Source organism: Cygnus atratus, chromosome 2 (assembly GCF_013377495.2).
Source record: "Cygnus atratus isolate AKBS03 ecotype Queensland, Australia chromosome 2, CAtr_DNAZoo_HiC_assembly, whole genome shotgun sequence".
NCBI classification, from domain to species: Eukaryota; Metazoa; Chordata; class Aves; order Anseriformes; family Anatidae; genus Cygnus; species Cygnus atratus.
Genome location: NC_066363.1, coordinates 50,485,512 through 50,509,178, shown reverse-complemented (window position 1 = coordinate 50,509,178; position 23,667 = coordinate 50,485,512).

Below are 23,667 nucleotides of genomic sequence, written 5' to 3'. Positions count from 1 at the left end.
CTCTAGTTAGTTCCTATGGGTTATGTGGAAGTTGACTGGGAGGAAGGTACTTTTCACAATAAGGTAGCTGCTTTTTGGCATTTTTGCCTTAAGTATGAGTGCACAGATCCTACATGGTTTGAATGAGTAGATTCCATTTGGTGTTTCCCTCATTTAAATGTCATAAAATAGCAAGATATAAGTATGAAGAGAAAATGAAAGCTTTTATATAGCTTTCTGGGAACATAAATTGCCCTAAAATTGAGTTTAATATTTGATTCAGATATGAAGACACTTGGAGTAGTAAGCTGGATTGTAGCAATGTACTTAATGATCTTACAGCTGGAGAGATGTCTTAGGAAAGTGTTGAAACATAAATCAGCTAGAGAATGATTCTGGGAAAAGGAGATCTGGGCTGAGCAAATCTAAACTTGCACAAACCTGTAAAAAAGATGTTTTATTGCCCAATGCATTATCCTCCTATGATTAATGTGAAATGGAAATATGGTATGGTGCTTAATATATATGCATGTTGCAAATACATTAAGAACAATCTGTATATATTTTATTTGTATTAATGCCATATTAAATGCTAAAAATAGAGTTGATGTTGAAGTGCATGTGCAATCCAATAAAAGAAAGGACAATTTGAGTTAGGACAGTCTTACATCAATTTTACTCACTGCCATCAGAATAGTAATGTAGCATCTACACTGTGAACAACCTAAGCATAGTAGGTTGTTTTTCGAGTTTGCACCCAGAGAAGGAATACTTTGGTATGGTGAAGCTTTCAGACAGTTTAGCTGCCTGAAAATACACATTCAGGAATTAAATTCCTTTATTCCCTTCCCTTCCCTTCCCTTCCCTTCCCTTCCCTTCCCTTCCCTTCCCTTCCCTTCCCTTCCCTTCCCTTCCCTTCCCTTCCCTTCCCTTCCCTTCCCTTCCCTTCCCTTCCCTTCCCTTCCCTTCCCTTCCCTTCCCTTCCCTTCCCTTCCCTTCCCTTCCCTTCCCTTCCCTTCCCTTCCCTTCCCTTCCCTTCCATATATTTATGCAGACCACATGGATTTGGAACACAGGACTTTTAAAGTTGTCCTGAAACTCCTCTAAAATGTGTCCTAATAATTTTGTATGTAAAATCACTTGTTTATGCAAGATATACTGACTTCCCAAGGGATCAAGCCTAAGCTTTTACAGTGAGCCTTCTTTTTAGATAATTAGTAAAACAAGGCAGAAGAGGCCATTCTGAACGGGCCACACTGTATTTGGGTGGGATCACCCACTCTTTTTTTGGGTGGGATCTTACAGAATCTGTGCAGAGGCTACATTTTTGTGTAATGATGCTCGATAATTTTAATTTTATTTTTTTCTGTAGCAGAGGGAAATGATTTATTATATTTTATTTATTTTATTTTATTTTATTTTATTTGTGAATCCTGGAGGCAGGATCAAATCTGTTGAAGGACTATAAGAAAGCCTCAACTAAAAGGGAAGACAAAAAGAAGGTTATTAAATTAACTGATAACCCCACAAGGAGTACAGGCTATAACACAACAAATTAAAAAGGTTTGTGCTTAAGCCAAAATGTAAAATCATTACTAAGCAGTTTTGCTAAACAGTTTAATTTATGAGGGAATATAACTTTGCAAAGACATTTCTCTGTAATACTCAAAATATTGCAGCAGTTCAGCAGTTTTAGAATGAACAAAAGAGGTACTAACCCAGTAAATCCCCACCCCCAAATATTCTGAATCCCACAGCAACATGGCTTTAGTGTGGCATGTCTGTGACTTGTAGTGTATGATTATAATCCTTTGGAATAAATTGACTCTGACTGCTGTAGCATCTTAAAGCTATTCAGGCAGCACATACAAATTGAGAAAGTAAATTACAGCCTGTGTCCAAGATTTCACCCAATACATTTTTTTTTTAAGTGAAGTGTCTCCTTGGAGGTAATGAATTCAACTGGTGAAGATTTCTTTAGGGAAATGATTAAGGGCATATTGGAAAGACCGAACCCTTTTGTTGAAGATAATTCAGACTATCTTTGGATCTATCTGTGGCAGCTCAGTCAATATAAACATCTTTAAATCAAAAATCTTTGTATCTCAAGTGGATGGGAGTTGCTTACTAAAGTTTTATGTGCAGGTCAGCCTGAATGACAATAACAGCTTAAAAGGAGTAATAGAAAAAATAGAAAAAATTTGGCAGGTGCCAAAAATTAGGGTCTGCTGCCATTTTAGATGCTCTTAGATGTCTTGTCCAACCTCTGTCTGCCTGTCCATGAGGGTAGGGACTCCCATGCTTTACCTGCCAGATCTACTCAAGTCTCTTAGATAACCAGTGACATACGTTAGATGCCTCTGTTTAAGCTGTTGAATACCATTCCTAAATGAGCAGGTTTCTGTAGGGCTGTATATTAACAGGGTAGAGGCTGAGGCTAATCTGATAAAAAGGCATTCTAGGTGATGAACTCTGGGCCAAAATGTCAGTGAAGCCAGAGCTTCAGATACCACTTGGAGCCAGGCAGTAAGCGTGCATGCTGCAGATGCCTCTGGTTACTCTGATTTTACTGTTATGTGTATGTCCATGTATTCAGTTACTTGCAGTGAGCTTTTTATTGTCTGTGGTAACTTTATATGGGATATGGCTTATCTGCCCCATACATCGAGTGCCAAATCAGGTCTGACAGGAGCAGCACTATTAAAATGAGTCTGTTTGCTAGGCCACCCCAAGTCCAGAAGCAATTTATGGTCTGATAAGCAAGCTAATACGCTACACTAGCTTGCATTACACTCCAGGAACTGAGGATGCTGGGCAGTGCAGCACAGGGACATATCACTCCGCAGAATGAAGCACAGACCACTGGGACTTATTCGTTCTTCCCTGACTTTCACTTCTAGACACAAGCTGGTGACATGTGGAACTAATTAATAGCTGTAGCAGTGGGAGCTGGAGGGAGGTGAGAGAGCCGTGGAGGGTTGGCTGTAGTCTGCTTTGCTGGCTGTGCAAATGATGTTTCGGAATACAGTCGATATGTCTGCACAGCTCTCAGTGCTCTTATTTGCCATCACCTGCAGGAATATGTTCATTGCTTAGTCCACGACATACCTCCTACCTGAACTGAGAATAAAAGTGGTCTTAGTACTGTGAATTCCTCATACAGTTAAATCACAATCTTCCAATGACTCTAAACCACTCAAGATATGGGATATTTCAAATTAGAAGGCTAATAAATTATAGTTCAATGAAAACAAAGATAAAGCTGAGAGTCAAAAAGCGTGTCATGGACTCCATGCTTTTAAGTCTTAGGAAAATTCAGTGACTATTTCTGCGAGGCTTCCTGGCCACTACTCCAGTGCAAAAAGGGCTTGTCCTGGATGTAATTAGCCAGTCTGTATTATGGCCTGGCCAGGAGAAGGGACTCCTTTCCTGGTTATAAACACAGCAAAACCAACTCTTTTTCAGTAGAAAGAATGCAAAACAGAGTCATGCTTTGCCAAACCATCACTGCTGTAAAGTCCAGCTTGTTGCATAAACGGCAGTAAATCCTGGGCTGGTCCCATTGTCTTTGGGACCACGCTAGGTCAGGACCTAGCTACAGTCAGTACCTCCCTTTCCCACCCATTTGGTCACTGAGCAGAGCCTGGCTGAGAATTGATCTCTTTATTTGGGCACTTATGCAGTTAAATTAATGCTTGCATGGAAATAACAAGCAGTTTTAAGCTTGAACATACTGCTTAAAATACAGAAAGCTTACTGTGTGCAGGAAAGCCATGGTGGAATGGGGTCTGGTTTTCAGTTTGAGATGGAACAAGTGAGCTGCCCTGCCCTGATCACATCCTTTAGCCAGGAAGTGTGGGAGTGTGCTTTTCTTCCTCTCCCTCTCCCCTTTGTGTACTTTTTATTTTATTTTGCTTATTTATTTTATTCTGATTCTGACAAGGTGTTAAGTGATCTGATTCACCCACACTGTTGGACTCTGCTTCAGGTCACAAATGGGCCACAGGATTTTTGGGAGCACTTCTCATACAGTTGGGGCAGTTCCAAAATCCTCCTGTGCCAAGTGGAAAATGAAGCTGTCATCAGTGCAGGGTCAGCTCAGCGTAAGGGCAGAAGAGATCCTTCCTCCTGCTTTATTTCCTTTTAGTCTGTGGTCCATTTTTTTTGTTGCTGGAGAACGTTTTCAAGAGTAGTGAAAACCCTTCTTCAGCATCTCTTGGCTTTAGATCTCAAATCTTTAAAGATACTTCTTATTTTGTCTGCTTGGCTTGAATTTATTCCTCCAAGGGAAAGACAGTTTTTAACTTCTTGGTGGTGATTTCACCTACATAAATTCTCTCATGTTCACAGAGCTTTTATAACGGAACTTTAGTGATATAAGCCATCAAGTAATGTGGGGCTATGTTGGGAGATCCAGTCTTTAACTAAAGTGCAGTCATTAAAAGCTTTACTCATTCTTGCTTTTACTTAATTTACACACCACTTTGGAGTTGGATGTGGTAGTCACTAGTCAGACATCAATTGTGTTGCCTTTATTTCCTAAGTAGTAGTCCAGCTGTGCAAATAATTTACTTTTTTGTTTTGTTTTGTTTTGTTTTGTTTTGTTTGTTTATTTACTGGTTTAATTAAGGGTGTGGGTGGCTGTTCCAGGTTAAACATTTGGTTTCATTTTAATTTGTTGTTGAATAAAAAGTAGAATATTTTCAAAACTATTTGAGATTAGAATCCTAATATTCTGTTTTGAAAATCTTGAAATGAAATGTTTTGGCTTTTAGAGATCATTTCTGGCTGTGAGAATCTGATAAGATTGATGTGTATTTTTGATAAATTTGGGTAATCCAAATTTATATTTTGTTAGCAAACAGCTGAAATGCCTTCTTTAATTACTGTTTTACATTGTACAATACTTCCAAATAAATCCATTGCTCATTGTCTGTTCTAAGAAAGTGTACCATATCTATACCTGCAACAGAATGTTTGTTAAAGCTTTCCTCCCCACCCTTTTCACCTTTTTTTTTTTTGTCTTTTTTTTTTTTTTTTGCTGTTTGAAAATGCATCTGCTAATATTTTTCAGGTTGGTGCTAAAGCTAAAACAGCTGGCCAGAAACACTCTGCTTGTTTTTGTGTTCATCTCTGCACTCTGTTACACAAGGCATCTTGAGCAGCCAGTAGCAGAAAACCTGGCCACTTGCTGAGATCCATCTTTCATTTATTTTATCTCCTTGCCCACATTTACGTCTGGTGACGTGGTAGGCCGAAGAAAGAAAGTTGAGAAGGTCAGTCTATTGTGTTGCCTCTGGAGCCTGTGCATTTGCCCTTCCTGAGTTTATTCCCTGAAACATTTAACATGCTGCATGTTCTGCTCTGATCTTCAGCCTATTGCTAATGTCATCTCCTTGCCTATAGGCCACGATTCTCTATACATGAAAGTAACTTTAGAGTGTCTCATCCCAGAATAAAATCCCCATGCCTCAAAGCTTAGGTCTAGTTTAACATCATATTCCTTAATCAAAGTTGCTCAATTTTTGTTTGACTTTAACTGCATTCTGACAAATCTCATGGTTCTCTTGCCTTGTGCCGCTACCAGTGTCTCATTGAACCTCAGCTGGTTACCACAGTGAAAAATCCAAAAGGGCAGACAGCCATGCAAAGCCATGCAGTCAGCCATGGTTAGTTTCACTCAGAGCTCAATCTGGTATAGACTGGCACAACTCACTAGCCCCCTGGTCTGCGCATCCATCAAGCTTCAGCTAAACTGCTACATCCTTTCCCTTTTAAAATAGTCTCCTTAGAGAAATTCAAATGAATGCACAATATGGTTATGGAGGCTGAACATTGTAGCCAAGGTTACATATATTGGCATAGTGCTTTGAAGATATTTTTGTCTCTTTCAGGTGTTGTATTCTATGTCAGAGATCTGGAGCAAAGAAACGAATGTTGCCTGCAGATAGGTGAAACAAATCGCCTTCCTACTGTGTGTAACTTAACTTACCTATTCTTAGAAATGAAATGGTACTATTTCACAATAGCCTAAAAACCTATGCTAACATTATTATAGAAGGCTGTTGGGAGCTTTTACTGTAGAATGATTTTTATTTTTTATTTTTTTAAATGAAGGCAGTGTGAAGCAAACATTTCCACGCAACAGGGGGAAAAACCTTTTCCCTTTTCATTATCTGTCCCTATTTGCTTGCAGGAAAAGACTTTACCATAGATGCACACCTTAGAATTTTATGCTGGGAAGATTTTGTTCACTCTTGTCCTTTCCACACATAGTAATGTGTTTTCTAATAATTTTACTTTCCTGCAATTTGTGTGTGGGAGTAGGCAGTGCTAGAGATACTACACAGAAAAAACATATTCTTTATGTGTCTTCTGAATACTGGGAAGAGTGGCAAGGGTTGAATGATAACCCCAGGCATCTCTTTTACGTGATCAGTCTCATGGCCTGAAGATTGCACTGAATTATGCTGTGCTGTGCTGTTTTGTGATAACATAGGTGAAATAGACGTCTGAAAGGGAAAGTAAGTTTAGACATTGAAACTAAAAATATTTGTAAATGGAAAAATATTATTTTCTCACAAATCTTTTTGACCCTGGAAAAATAAGGCTGTTTTTTTTTTTTTGTTTCCTTTTTTTTTTTTTTTCCCCATCTACAAATTGCATCTGCAAAAATATTAGCCAATATTTAAAAGAAATGCTTAGGAGAATATTACTAAGAAGAACAAATAAATCCTGTTGTTTTGGGTTCTAAACCAGGTTTCAATTTTGGAGATATATGTTATTAGTTGCTAGGTTTTCCTTTCATATTTCCAGTAGGAAATGAATATAACTGCCACAGGTTTCAGTAAGTATGTGGGACTTCAGTCTTGTTAGACCCTGGATGTTTGAGCCTCTCCCTTACAGGTTTGCTTGTTCCTATGCCATGCTCCATCCACTGTTCCTGAGGTACCTCTTGTGTGATGCAGTGAGTGGTATGGGAATCCACCTAACTCATGCCATTTTTATTGCAGGGCAGAGAGCTTCTTCCCAGGCAGCTGGCAGGAGGAGTGCTGTGGCAGTGCCATCTGTTTCAGCACTGCCTGCTAGAATTCTCCCCTCACTTGATGTGCCATCACTGTCTAATCAAGACATGGAAGTGGTTAATGTTAAAGGGGCTGTCATCAAAAACTCTCTCTACAGCCTGAAGAGCTGTCAGAAACTGTAGCAATGACTATTCTTCAGCTGCTGGTTCTCTTGGTATTTTTTTCCACACCTCCTTTTTAAGAGACTGCTGTCTTGCTGATCTATGAACTACTGTGTGTAGCTGTAGATCCATATGCTCAGATAAACTGTTGTGTGACACTTAGGTGGACTGTGAAAGCATAAGATAATATTCTCTGTTTGTCTGTCTCTCTCTTGCTTTTTTTTTTTTTTTTTTTTTTTTTTTAGCGTTGTAAAAGCTGCCTGAGTTATACACAGGAACTGATTACCTCATCCTCATGCACTAGCAAGGCAAATATGAACTCCCTTCCCCCATCTCCCGTAAATAATCTTCTACACAACTGTAGACAATGACATATTTATCTATGGGCCACAAATGCTGAGGTCTTTGACAGCAGCTAGGAGTGAAAAACTAGAGGGTTAAAAAAAAAAAAAGATGTAAAATTCCTTTCCTTCTCTTCCCCAGTTTACATTAACTTATCTGACTGCAGACCACTGAATGATGCCGAGTATGCCCTCCATGCAATTTGTTCTTTCATAAAACTGAAGTATGAACAGTCACATTTGGGCACATGAGGAATTCATTATCTTACTGTCTTCTCCTTTTTATAGGGGTCCCTGTTTGTGTATCTGACAGATATTTTAATCGTGGAGTGTGCTACGCAAAGTCAGCTCGTCAGGACTGAGAAGAGGAAGAGTGTAAGCCAAGATTCCCTTCACCTTTGTGGTAGGTAACAAGCTACATGGCAAAGTGGGGATGGTTCTCCTACGCATCCTGGATGTGAGGTTCAAAGGCAACCTTCCCAACAGGTCAGTTCTTTGGACATCCTTCCAGGATGTGAAGAGACGGTATCACCTACAAATTCAACCACACTAATTAATTATATTTTCGGCTTCACATCCTGAAGAAATAAGAATATATCCTTTACTGGGAGTGCAGTATCTGTGAATTCTTAATATGTTAAATACATAAGATTAATACATGTGCAGCTGCATTTACTGCCAAGTAACTTACTTAGGTTTGGAGCCTCAGCATTACAGTATAGTATAACATGATACGAACACTGGCAGTGCGGCTATCATTGGCTAGTCACTACTTTATAATCACTAGCAACTATTAGGTGAAAAATGTAAAATTAAAAAAAATGTAGCTGCCTTTCTCAGAATTAAAACAAAGAATGTGCAACTGATTTTTGCATGATTGAAGTTTTGGAAAGAATGTAGTACATTTGTAAGTGTAAAGATTCAAGTACCTGTCAGAACTTCATCACATTCTTCTCACAATATTAAGACTTTTCTCAGCATGCCAAATGGGAGAGCATCTGAGATAAAATTCACTAGTTTGCTTCACTCCATCTGATTTTCTAAATAAATAAATACATAACATTATATATATGTGTGTATATATATATATATATATAAACTCCCTTGGTGACCTTCCTGCAACTCTTGTTTTCAACTTTTACTCTTGGAACCATAAATGTAGACTTCCTGCATCCTTTCATAGATCTGGACAGCAGGTGGACAGGAAGTCATCACTGAGTAACAGGAAGCAGAAGGATTAAGAAGCAGCCAAGGTCTATTCAGGCACGGTTTTAAAGTCAGCTAGCAACAAGTGCACTCAAAGCAAGAGGAACTTTTTTTCTCAGTGGGATAACCTAAGTCACCAGGAGATTATATTCTGCAACTGGGAAAATATTTGTTAATCATCACATTTTACCAGTGGTTGTCTGCCAGTAAGCCATATATATTTACCACAAGGAAAATCAAAGTGGAATGAAAGGTCTTGGAGAAAACTAAGGATGGAAGATGAGGACTATGAGGACTGTTGCTACAGATTTAAGCAAAAGTTAAATTTGATCTACTCTTGATGTTACTGTGTTTTTATTATGCAGTGCAGGAAAACAAATCTAATAACATATTTTATTTTATTATTAATATAACTCACTTGCAGTAGAAACCTTCTAGAGAAAAAGGCCTTGGTCCTTCTATGCTTCTGCTTTTTGTAAACAGAGAGTCATATTTCTGTTGCTATTAAGCTACTGTACCAAATGGTTTGAGTACAGTTCGAAGTTGCTTGCATGTAACATACTACTAAATGCCAGAGAGTTAAAAGCATTGTAGCATCATCTAGAGGCCAGACATAACAAACTACTGTGCATTGTTAGATACTTACATTTGAGTAAAATACATAGATGGATGTTAAAAGATGCAGTTACAAGCCGGGTTCAGCAAGGAGTTTAAATACTGGGAAATAGAAGTGTTCCAATAGATTTCTTACCAGCAGAGTTACAGTGTATAAACACATATACTATGTATTAGTAGGTAAGTTTTGAAAAAATTACATTTTTCCCCTAAACCTGTAAATAAATAATCAAAGGCAGTAGAATAATGTATAGTCTGAGTTCCATCTATTTACCAATTTCATGGAGAGCTGACAACTTGAATGAAGAGACAAGTCCATATGCCCGGTTGCACAACTGCAGCATGTGACAGATTCAATTTGTGTAGCAGCTACATGACCCAAGATTCTCATTTTATTTAATTTATGAAAAACAATCTTCCTTGTTTCCATTTGCCAGTTGTAGACTTCCTGAATGTATTTAATAGCCACAGAGCACAAATGGCCTTTTTGAGAGTTTTGTGAGGAAATCTTGCCATCAAACTGCAGAGGTTTGAGAAATTTATCAGAAACGTGCATAGGTAACACAGTGGGCAGGAAAAGTGACTTTTTGACTTCAGCAAAGAAGCCTGAATGATTTCAGTGTACAACTTCTATTGTCATGCAGTGGATTTTGGAAGATTCTCCTGAGAGTTATTTGAAATTTATTTGAAAACAAACTTTAATGTCTGCCTCTTTTTATTCAAGTAACTGAGGGTGCCTTAGAAATGTCAGAAAGTTATGCCATTTTCATGTTGTAGAGTTGGAACACACTGAGAATTGAACAGATTGCTGATTTGTTCAAACCGATTTGCTCAAATTCATATGTTGAATGGGCAAAGTTGAAAATGAAGCTAGTTCCCTCGTGTCTTATCCCCGTGTACTGAGGCCCACTGGCCCCTGTAAGAGTAAGGTTGATATGGCTGACCAAATTAATTGTCTACAGATGTATGTGAGACTAGACATAAATGCAGGAGTACTGGCCTGTTGTACAGATTTACTGCCCTTGAAAGCTAGTGTTTCTTTCTGGGACATAATATCTGGCTATAATTAGAAAATCTCATGAGAAGTCAACACTGCAGATTGTTACATTGCACTGGCAGTCTCCTGAGAAGATGGGCTTTTCCTTTTTCAGTCTGAACAAACAAAATAGGCCAGCTGAGATAGCAACCAATGAGCAATTGCCAGATATGATGAACTAGGGAGAAAAGAGGCAGACTAGCTGAAATACTCTCTTATGTGCTTTTTGCTTTGTGTGCTGTTGAAGTTTTGATAAATACCTCTGCAAGGGTCAGTTGCAGGGGAGGGTCTTCTGCTTAAACCTCAGCAGCCACTAGGCATGTCAGTGCAGGAATAGGATTTTTGTTCTTTTGGAAGCCAAAGATCCATCTTTGAAACAGTCTCCTCTTTAAATGCAAAGTTTTCATCAAAACAAATCTCACCAGCTGACACTGTGTCTGCATGTTCCTAAAATGTAAGGTCTTGGTTTCAAATTTCAAATGCAAAGACTCTTGTTTGGGCCTTATTTCCCAGCAAGGATCTGTGCTTGTGCCTGTATCCATGTTTGTTGGGAACAGAGATATACTTGCTATCTTGTATAATGTTGGTTTGTCTAAAACTATCCTGTTCCAAATACTAATATAAAATCTTCAAAACTATTATAATCCATGAAACTGATATTATTAAACAAATAGCCAAAACTGAAAGCTAAAACTGAAGAGTTCAGAAGCCCGAGTTTATAAAAGAGAGAATTGAATTTGTTACATGCAATTACATCTATTTATAATTAAAATAGCACATGCAAGTGTTTAGATACTCATGTTTAATCACCTGTATAAATATATTGAATTAAATAAAAGCTTACTTAGGGTTCTTGTTTAACAAATGCTCCATTTTGCTTGTATTTGGAATGGCATTCAGAACATTAAAAGCATGTTTATTTTAGAGATGTTCCTCCATATGTAGGGTTAATAGAAGAGTACCTTGTAAAGAAAGATAAGAAGTAGAAATTAGATTCTAAAATTAGCCTTTTATTGATTTTAGCCTATATCTTTTTCTTTCATTGGGAAGTTCACTTGGAAAATTTAATAATTAACCCTTTGCCATTTCAAATTAGATTTTCTACTAAAAAACACAATACTAAATTAGAACAATTAATGTGATAAAGCTTATCCAATAACACTTTCTAGACTAAGAATAGTAAAAAATAACACAAAGAAGCTAGGCAATTAAAAATATATGTGACTTGGAAGTAAAGTAGTGAGAAGTACAGAGACAATTGAGATCATTGTTGTCATTTCATAAACACATGCATATAAATTATTACTTTCAAACCTTGGTGAGGTGTGTTAGTTTAAAATCATTAACCCACCAGAGTGAAACCTCTGTGTGGAAACAATAGGACGTGGTCCCATTTTGTACTTCCTGTATCACTTTTTTTTTTTTTTTTTTAATTAGAGATGGACTGTAATTAGATCTTGCAGTAGAATTCAGATATTTTCTGTGATAGCAGTTTGAGCCTGTTTTTATGAGGGCTTTAATCCCACTGTGAAACACTCAGCTCAACCTTTGTAGAAATTATTGATTTGTAGATTAAATTTCAACTCTGATGGTTTTGAGAAGATAGATCTAGGATTTTGGCCTCAGTATTCAGATTTCTGTGAGGAATGATGCTCAGAACCGATTGACAATTGGTTTTAACCACAAACTTTACTTTGATGAGTAATAGTTTCAGAAGTGCCTGAAGCGCTGCTCAGGTTCAAGGGTTTCCTCTTGTTGATTCCCTCTTGTTGGTTTCCTCGTTACAGCAGATCCATGAACGTATCATTAGCAGTGTTTAAAAATTTGGTCTGAGCACCAGGCCCTGATGTGACTTTTTGTCAATGTAGACATGCATTTTTGAAGTCTCCTAATATTATTGTTTCTTGCCACTACTATTTATTATGTATGTATCAAAGTCAGCAATATCAACCTAGTGAGTGGTCAGAATACTTGCCTATTTGGAGATAAAAGTTAGATGAAAAACATGATAATGTGGAAATGTTTCCATTTTTTTGTTGTTTGTTTTTGTTTTAAAATGAGAAAATGAAATAAGTGCACAGAAACACATAGATATGTACATATCCATACGTGCCAATAAGTGTATAAAATAAATCACACGGTTATACATCCTATACCTGGCAACACAGCTGCAATACTGGGATATTAATAACATACTTCAGTGCTGTGTGAGCATTCTACATACAAGAACTCACTAGATCTGTTGATTTTTTCCCCATCTATAGGAAGCTTTGAGACTGGTTGCAATTGGGCAAGACTGAGGATTATCCAACACAGATCAGCAGTTTTAGTCATGGCCAAACACTTCTGGCAGTTTGGCTGCTTGTTCGGTTTGCGGTAAGTCCTACAGATTTAGGTAACAGTAATAAGTAAATGCAGAAAATGCACCTTGAAATGTAACCCTTCTGCTCTCTGTATGACCCCAAATATCTGCAAGGCTCTGGGTAGGAGTGACTTTGCTGTTTAGTTGCTGTCCCATCTGCTTGACACTAGCAGTGGGAGAATGAACTTCTTTCACTCTGAGAGAGGGGAGGGATCCAGCCCTTTATCCACCTTCATCAGGTCCAGCTATCTCCCTATAAAGCCGTGATAAGCTTTCCCATGGCCGTAGCAACTTTCTTAGAAAAGAGCTGAGGAATGTGACTTTGCTGAAAAAATGGCTCTCCCTTTCAGAAATGAAACTCTAATCAGCTGGTGTCTTTAATTAGTTTTTTTTTTTTCTTTTTTTTTCTGAGTTTATTTTCAACTATCAGAACCAGAAATTGTCACAGGGGTATGATGTAATGCGATGCTGAGGAGATACAAGCAAGTGCAGACACAAGGACACCTCATTTCAAAAACTAGCCTTCCAGAATAGAAACACCACATAAACTCATTGTCTGAGTTTGTGGTGGCTTAAATACTACATTTTATTTAGCTACTTTAATATTTAATATTTTTGGCCAACTCATTTCTGAATTCTATGAAATCTTTCTTCTCTACCATCTCCTACAGTGTTTCTGTTTAGAGAAGTTACATTCCTTAGTTTTACCACTTCAAATCCTACATCAGTTTAGCTAGACTGAGACTTCCTGGACACTTTAATAATACTGGGAGGTCCCTGAATTGGTATATATTTGTGGTGATTTTTTTTCTTATTATTATTATTGTATTTAATATTAGTGTAAAAGGTGTTGTTGAAACATTCATCTGTAGGACCTCATTACCCAGCAGACTATAACTGTAGAACATGTAAATATAAAGGTTAGTTAAGAACAAACTTTCCAGTGTTGTTAAAACAATTAGTTTAATATAGAACAACTGTAACATTGATGTGTTGAATGGCATTGATTCAAAAATGCTGTGCCAGACCTTAGATGGTCATAAATAATATTCCCTTCTATACATACACATACACAGGAAGAAAAGGGAAAAAAAAAAAAAAAAAAGCAATTCCAATCTTTGGAGGATTTGTTTAAACAGTACAGACATATGCTACTGTACTTAGGGTGTTCAAAACTCAAAGGACACATAAAACATTTTGTAGCCTTGGGAACATTTTCAGAAAAAGAATGAATGATTTTAAATTGTGAGTGTAGCATTTCGATGTTTTCATCTTATTTTCTAGACATTTTATTTTGAAAAGTTCCTTCTTCCCTCTTAATGTGCGTCTGCTGTCTCCAGCTAAATATAATGCTTATGCAAGAAATAACTGTCCTGCTGTCTGAAGTCCCTATGCAACAAGTTCAGTATAAATGTTTCTCTTGCTGTGCTTAAGAGCTGTAAAACCTGGCTGATGAGGACATACGCCAATCTTTAACTAGAATGAATTTTCCCTTTGGGCATAGTTGTTTACTGGTAGCTGGCAACAAATAACCAGTGGTCAAACAGATGTATGCAGCTGAGTCAAAGCAAATCTGAAATAGGAAATATCTTAAGATTGTACTGGTCCTTCCTCTCCTCTTTTGACTCCTGGCCTTTAAGTACTTGGAGCACTGTGTAGTCTGTGTATAACAGGCTCAGGTCTGGTAATGCTCTGCCCTGTGTACCATTCATGGTGTCCCTAGCAAACAGAGAGAAGCAAATACAAAGCACTTTATGTAGATTATTTTAATGAATGTGGTTTAGAGGGGTCTTTGCACCTAGGGAAGGTAGAGTTCTGTTAAAATGTGCATGACAGTTGTGCTCAATATTTATATGTAATCGACTTAAATAAGTTTACTTATATGCTTAAGCAGAACTTGTGTTTGGGCCTGTTAAGTGAAACCTGTTCTTGTGACGCTAAAGTCAGCAGCACTATTAACCATGAAAGCAGAAGCAGAGTGCTTTGTCATATTAGCGATTATGTAAAACAAGACTAATGCTGTGAGGGACCCACTCACTCCCTATTACCCCTTAAAAATCCTAAACAGTGAATAGATGATCTAGATGTTTAATTGCAACCTATAATTGAGAAAAAATGATGAAATGCCACATTCCATTAAATATCGTATATATGTAACAAAGTAAACAAAATCAAAATCTCAATGTGCTTACATTACTTTATGACTATTTCTGAGTTAATAGAAAGCATAATAGCACAGGAAAACTAGATTATGCCTTATGGGAGAATAACATTACCTGAGTAATTATGTTTAAACTCTTAAGTTAAGTTAAACTTGACTAGTTGTTTTGCAATATACAGAGAATTAAATAGAGGCCTCTTAACAATTAAAGTAAAATACATGTATTAGAAAAAATCTTCTGATGAAGATTTTAATAGAAAAATAAAACTGGAAGAGAATAAAACTGTTTTAAATACATGAGCTAGATCATGCAATGGAAAACTACATAAAACTGGAGTTCTGTTCTTATTGCTGCATATCATTCCAAACATATGTTTTTTCCATTTCTGAGATCCATATAATAAAATATTAATGAAGAAATTAAGTGACTCCTTGAGAGAGAGGGAGGATGTTCCATATGGGAGCTAATTTTACAATGCTCTGAGACCCTTGGGGGCAGTTTTGCCCCTGACTTCACATAAGGAGGTCATGGGCAAAGCCTCTCTGAGGGCTGCTGATTTCAGAAATCTGTTTTGCATGAAGCAACCTACAAGATTATAAACCTTCACTAGTAAAATGGGAAACAAAGTCTACCGAGGTTTATATGCACCAAGGGAGGCACAGTCTCTTGTTTCTAGATCCTGTAACATAAGATATATACTAATGCAGTCTGTATCTTAGTACTGTAATGCAGTGTTCTTTTGTCTGCCTGGGCTATTCCAGCCATAGGTTTGAAAGCAGCTTCTGTTGTCAGTGTTCTTCATGCAATTGCTGGTGTTTAATGAAGGTACTCACTGCAGAATATCAGTGAGCTTCAAGGGGCATCAGTGTTTTCTGACTAAAGCCTGCAGAGCTTGACAGTGATGTAGCCGGCCATGAACATTTACATCTCAGGACAATCTGACAAAGAAAAAATACTCCATGTTTTTACATAGAGATTAAGGATCTCTATCTCTCGGTCTGTCTCTCTGTCTCTCTCATTAGAATTATATATATGTGTGTCTTTATTGAGATTTGTTTAATCAGAAGGTGATATTAGACATTTTCAAGTTTTACTGACTGCATGTTACTATGACTTTTGTCTCATGTAAAACAAAACAAAACAAAAAAACAGTCAAGACAGATCCCATGGGAAATAAAATGTAAATCAGCAAGAGTGAACTACTGGAACAGATAATACAAATTTACCATCTTTTGGAATTCCTAATATGTTCCTAAAAGATAAAAAGTCTATTGAGATAACTCTAGTTCTTGTCAGTTGATCATAATTGTCTCACTGTTATAATACTCCCTACAGGGCCCTACCATAGTCATAACCTGTGCTTTCAGTAATACAAAACTTGTACTCCTCACTGGGTACCTTCTGGGGAGAGATGGCACTGTATCTCAGTGCATTACAGCATTGGAGGATGCTCCCAGACCTGTGGTATAATGTAAAACTAACAAACAAGCAAACAAGTAACAACAACAACAACAAAAAAAACCTTTAAAGTCTGAAAATACTACTGTCAAACTTTTTAATAAGAAAAGACACTCATTATTCTTAAATACTCACATTAGACATTCTCATTATAAAAAGTGTGTATATGAATTGTACTTAACTTAGTGATTATTGTTTTAAAGAGATTATTTCTTCAGTAATAGTGCCCTAAAAGTAATTTCTTAGGCTGGTTTTAACAACAGTAGGTATAAATAGTAATCTAATTATACTTAGGAGAGATTTATAGCTCTCATTACTACTGCTTTAAAATTTCAAAGGGACTGACATGAGCAATCAACACATCCCATACTGTGAATTCATCTTACCACTGTAAAAACTACCTGCCATTTGCTTTTCTGCAGAATGATATGTCACACTGCACATATTATTTCAGGAATTAGTGATACATGCACATAACGTATGCATTTTGTTCAATGCTATCACATAAACCCTGAACGCTATTTCATAAGAGAGCTTAGATTTACAGTCCTACAGTTACTTCCTTTGTTTTGTTTCTTCAGATATATTTTCTCTCTTTCTGGATTTGTAAACCAACTTTCTATGCATGGTTTGGTGTCCCTATGTGAATTACACACCACATGGACAAATGATACTAAAAGCATATCACTAGAGTTTTAAATTCAAGCACATTTATTTGGAAAAAACTGATCTGAAGATGCCCTATGTATACCTGATGATGTTTTTTATTTACATAACATAAATTTCTTGCATGCAATTCTAAATTTTCTTACCACCCTTTTTCTACTAAAAAAGCAGGGAAGGTATATGGAATTAAACATGGGTTTAAAGTTCTCTATTCTGTGTAATTATTACCCCCTCTTTTTTTATTATTTTTTTTTTATTCAAGCTGAAGAATATCTGCCCAGTCAATATCTGGACACAAGCTGGGGACTCAGACTGGTTCCAAATAGCTAATTTAGATGTAGTCAGCCTGTTTTGGGGTGAGGAGGAGATATTAGCACTGTAGATCTGGACTGTGCTGTCACTTGGTCTCAGCCAAAGAACAGAAACTGGCTTATTTTGTTTGTCCATCAGTACAAGCACAGGCACACACTATTTTCTGGGAGTTAGTATGGACTATTATAAGAGAAGAGATTTGTTCTTAAAATTCTGCCTCTCCTCCTCTTCACTTGCTGCAAGAATATAGGCTGCAGAAAAGAAAGAACAGAAGTACAGGAGAAGAGAAATCCAGATAAAATAAAATAAAATAAAATAAAATAAAATAAATAGTACCATGTTAGTTCAGATTTGATGCATACAGATTCATGATAAAGACAAGGGTCATCTGCAGACTTTATAGATCTATCTCCTAATGCATCTACATTAAGTGCTTATACAAGATAGGTTATATCTAACCTTTAGTCTAGCATGTCCTTTTTCCTAACTCTTTGACTTTGCAAATTCTACAGTAGTCATTGAGTATTCTTTGTGTTTATGTGTTATTTCTCCTTGTTTTGAAAATGAGACCAATGGTCTTCTGGAGTGGTTAATCATAATGGTTTAGGTGAACTGCTCAGATTTCTGCTGTTTGAGTTAATGGAATACTTGTTTATCGGTTGTTGTCCTGTGAGACTGGTTATCAGATAAACATGAGATATCTTGATATTAGCATTTGTAATGGTCATACAAAGTTGGAGGCTGGGCTTCGCTTCTAGCTCTGGAGCTCAATTCCTTTTCAGCAACTTTTCCTTTTCCAACAATTCCTTTTCCTTTTTTTCTCTTTCTCTTCTAATCTGTTTCTGTCATGTCCTCATTTCCTTGCCAGGCATCTTCTGTAGCCTCAAGCTCTCCTACCTCATGAGAGTGATTTTCTCCATCTTTTGCTCCCCAGCATTCTCCCAGTTCCTAATACATTTGCCTAGACATATCTGTATGCCTCTTTTTCTTGTGCCCCACTCCGTTGGTTTTACTATTCAAATTTTCCTCCTTTCCTTTCTGCATTAGAATGAGATGGTTTCCTGCCACATGCTGCTAGCAGGGGGATTGCTGAGGGGGGGGGGGGGGGGGGGGGGGGCGGGGGAGAGGCAGGTTCTTGGTCACAGTTCCAGCCATTACAGCAAAATCCTTGGTTTGCCAGTCACAGCAGCCTTGGGCTGGAGAGTATTCATTTACATTGCACATGTGCAGTCCAGTGAGTCTGGGGAGCTCTGAGGGAATGGAACATACTCACTCACTCTCTAGGAGAGGCACATGTGCAGCCTAGGAAGGAGTTGATACTAGGAACTGTGAGAGCCTCAAGGACATTTAATGCAGAAAAAATTCTTCAGAGACTCTTGGCTGACAGAATCTAAAGTTTCTAATGACCCTGTGTAAGCTGGGATTTTTCTTCTCCTCCCTCCATCCCTCAGGTTGTAACTTTGTAGAAGAAACAATGAAGGCATACCACGATTCCACTGAGTGAGGGCCTTTACAAAAAGAAAACATCACTATGATTTTTTAATATTACAAATTATTTTCTTCATTGTTGGAAGCAGCCAAATCTTCTTAGGGTAAATTCCCATTCCCTCCTTCCTGTGAGTAATATGTTTGGCCTCTGCTATGTTCCATTTGGGGAAAACTTTACTTTCTGGCCTCTTCAGACCATCTCATAAGCTTTTAAAGGGATTTAATTAAGTAACTTTGTTCTTATAACAAAATTACCTAACTTCCTTCATGTCTTCCTTTCTAACTTCAGTGGGCTCTCAGATTTCTTGTGTGCTGCCACTCTTTGGGCTGTGTGGTCATGAACAGAGGTGATGTATTGTTATGATTAAGTGAAATGCGCATAGTTGATTAGCTTTTCATGGGACAGCCACCCAGAGCACTGAAACTATTGAGTGGGAATGCAATACTGAGGAAACCTTCGCCTAGATGTTCCAAAATGGAGAAAAGGAGCTGCCAAGTGTAAATGAAAACCATTTGGTCTGAATGCTGGGGATAATTGTCTCCTTCATTCACCAGGTTTAGATATAGTCTGCATTGCTTGGATGTTTATTTAGTTTCATATTCTTGTTCCATCATTAGGCTATTATGTGCAAGTCTCATTAAACATGCTTGTTGAATACTCTTACTCATCCGTGTGGAACAAATCTTCAGATCAATAGCTCTCCATATATTACTATAATCATACAAAGATCTGTTTCTCTCTTCAAGCCAGTTTTATAGTGCTGTCATTTTGCTCAAGTCAGTATTGCATGTAGATGTAAACAAGACAAAAATAAGACAAGAACAATGACTGACTACTGCCCTAAAAAAAAAAAAATAGAGCCTCTCGACCAGAAAATCCTGGGCAAGAATACCAGTACTAAAGCATCCCTGAACAGCAGTTACCCTATGTGCTATGTGCTCCAACCTTTTACACTATTGAGGCTCAATGGAGGGAAATAATTTATTTTTTTTTAAACTAAATTTCACGTAGTTAAGAGCATCACATTCACTGAAGAATGTATATAAACACAGACTTGTACATGTACACACATTTGAATGTGTGTACATGCTTATGCAGAAAGTTACATATGTGAGTGCACACTTATGTGCACACACACACACGCATGCACACGCGGTCTGTCAAAAACTCAGGAGAAACTTCCTGTCTGCAAGTTTTTATCATAGCTTTTTCTAAGATTAGTAGAGGAGCTCTTCTACAACTCTTCTGACAAAAGATGCAGAGGAAATTCTGTTCTCATAGACTCAGAGAAATAACATCAAAAAGAGACTGAGATCTTTCTGTTTATCCCAAACCCTAAGGAATGATGTTATAGTGTTCTCACTCTTATTTCTCTAACCTTATTTAAAACATAACAAAAAAGTGAAAAAACCCACACCTTAGAAACATTTTCCTGATGTTTATTATGCATCTCCCCAGCTGCAGTTTAAACCTAATGTTTTGTCCTACTTCTGGTGAGTAAAGAGAACAGTTGATTCTTCTGTGTGACACTATGCCATAATTAAAAACAGTCATGATGTTCCTCTAGAGAGCCCTCTTATGTAGACTAAATAGTCCAATTCTTTCTATGCAGTCCAGGTCCTTCTCCGCTGGACACTCCTTCAGAGGCTATCATCCTGCTGGAGCAGTGCTCTTACAGCTGACACAGTGACCAGCTCTGGGGCTAGGAAAAGTGAGAGTGTTCCTAAGGCTGCCTTTCTTAAAATGCTCCTATTTTTACATCTTTATCAGTGTATGGTATTTTTGAAACAGCCTGACTTTGCTGACTCACATGTAGTTCGGAATCTCCCCAGATCCTTTTCTGCAAAGTCTCTGATTTGCTGGGTTTTCCTCGTATTATATTTATAGAGTTGTTAATTCTGCTTTAAGTGCAGGAGTTTGCACTACTCTTTGCTGATCTGTCTGTATTTCAGAGTATTGCTCCAATGGGTGAAGAGCTTTTTCATTCCAGGTCACAAATATATCCTTCCATTGTCCAAGTCCTTAATGAAACTTTATAATACCAGGGACTTCAGTATGCTATGTTTAAAAAATATTTCCTATTTTACTGTGAATGCTGATAACCACATTTTAAATACATTTTCCAGTTAACTGTGCACCCTTCTCAGAGTAATTTCATCTAGGCTGTATTCTCTGTGGAATACAGTGGTTTAGTAGAAGATTGATAAAGGTCTTACTGAAGTCACAATCTGTAGCTTTCCACGGGCATTTGTGGAGACGGTGTCTGTTGCCTGTCAGTTATCAGACCCCACTGATCTATTTGTCACTGAAGGGTGGATGAATTACAGAAGATTTTCATTATTGATATGAGTACTTCAGTAGAATAAGGGAATAACTTGCCTTTTTACACATATCCAAAACTGGAAAGCCAGTTTCAGTGATCATGCAATAGCTGTGTCTATTAATAGAACTAATTTTGAGATCCCAATATATGAATTTATGTATTGCTTTAAGGTACTGGAAATACTATTGTTGGCATTTCTTCACCAGAACTAAATTGACAAGCAACTAGCTTTGAAATCATTGCTGGATAGGTACAGTCATTCATGCAGTACCAGCATGTCTGCTGTCTCTTCAAGAATTCCTGATAGGGTTGAAAATGTAAATAGTGTCACACAAGGAACTCCTGCTGGTGTCAGTGAGAATCCTGTCTATAGAGAACTTCCAGGGAAAAGCCTTTCACCTAGTAAGTCAGTAAAGAAGACTTCAGTTGAGCACACTAAAAGTAGTCAAAAATTCACATCAATAGAGGGGAAAGAAAGAACATTCTGCCTATGCATCTCCTTTTTTTTTTTTTTCCTCTTTGAATCTCTTTGATTCTCTTTGAATCAACAGTTGAAAAGGTACTCAGAGGAGACTATGGAAGTACAAACTGTAGGCACTAGATATTGCAGAATAGTGTTATTTTTTTATATGGTGAGGCTTGGAGTTCAGTAGGTTTGTTCACATGAAAGTTCAATGCTAAATTCTGTTCTTGTAATAAATGTTCTTCTATGCCAATACTAATGATTGCAGGTGGTGGTAAAACTTCTTTGCATTCAATTCTTTATGCAAGTATAAAAGAGAAAAGTATGAGACTGGCTGTGTTTTTTTTGTTTTTTTTTTTTTTTTTAAACACCAACATTTGATGCTGGGCTTATGAAATGCAGCCCTTCTATACATAAAAAAATAAAAGTAAAAACTGACACTTCATGCTACAGATAAGAGAAACTTCTTGTTTTTACTTCAGCCTCATTTGCTGCTGGTTGAGAAGTCTAGTTCAGCAAACTGAAACCTTGATCAGTTAAGTGTTTTAATTTGTGCATTATTTAAAGTCTGTGAATGGTCCAATTTTCCCTTGTGGGGTTATTTGTACGTGTAAAAGATGTTAAATATGTGCTTCTTCACGCATTCTTCTTGGGTGAAGTGTTGTTCTTCTCAATTGAGGAAAGATGCAACTGAAATTAATCATTTTATTTATAAAGCAGAAATTTGATCGTAGAATTATTCATGACCAATCTGAAGTTTATTTGTCTTTCCACTAACAGAAGGCCAGTTCTTTTTGATGAAATGTGCTCTGGATGGTAACAATGGTGTAGTTTTAAGACCTTTGTTTTCTGATCCTGAAATTAGTAGAATTGGTGCATAGCCCTTTCTTGGTTAGTTCTGTGGAGCTGTTATGTCTAGTGGGGAGGCTTATTTTTCACATGCCTTATGGTATGTCCTCACTTTACACCTAACTGTATACTAAGCCCATCACATGGCTGGTGGAACGTTTTGTTTACAGTTGGTTCCTGGGGTGTAATGTCAGCATTACTCAAAATTGCTTTGTCTGGGGACATTGAGTCATGGATATTTTTTCTTTATTTCTGGCACAACGCTAAATTCTGTTCTTGACGGCTGGCTCAGTATTTTTTGGAGAGCCAGAGTTTAAGCATTAGACACAAGTTATAAATGAACTAAAGATTTGTGATGCAAGGCCTAGGAATATACTTCTTGCTGTTCATAAGAGGGCTTACAAGTGTATATGGATGATGTCGTTATCTTAAGTCTTTTGACTGTATTCCCTCATTCCTTGGAACAGTAATAAAACAGTGGGATTTCCAGATGCTGGGCTTTCCTTCTTACTCAGAATTTTGGATTATTTAATTGCTTGCTATACCTGAGATAAATTGCCTCAGGGAAAAAAAAATATATATATATTTTTTAGGAACAAACCTTTTTTTTTTTTTTTTTTTCTTTCTCTGATTTATTTAATAATAAAGGGGTTGTCTACTGGCTTCTTCATGACAGCTGAGGATTCTCCATCCTACTGGAATCACTCTATCCAGTGAACAGCTGGGACCTCTTCATTCATTCAGTGTCAGCCTTGGTCAAGTTTTCTTTTGAAGTGCAGTCAGACATTAAAGGATTCTTAGTGTTGTCCTGTGTTATTCCTAAACAGAATTTCTTGTCTGATTATACACCTTTCACTTTCTATATCAAAACTGGTGGAATATGTTGCCACTCCTGATGATGTAACATTGTCTTTTGCGCTGACGTTCTATTCCCCTTAGAACTCCAGACTGCTGGAAATGTTAAAATGCCCCAATATCAAACATGCACAGGTTGACATGGTGATTTCTATATTTTCTTGTTATCACCTGTAAAAGGAGAAACTTGTAATCATGTGGCTCTTCTGAAATATTTTAATTTTATTATGTTTGAACCTAATGTTTTTAAGAAGACAAACTGAAGCCTTCCTCCAAATGCTTATCAGATGCACTACAACCCCAAATGGTATTAAACCCAAGGACTAGTCATTTTGGCAGAGTTGTACCATGTATAATGAAGAGTC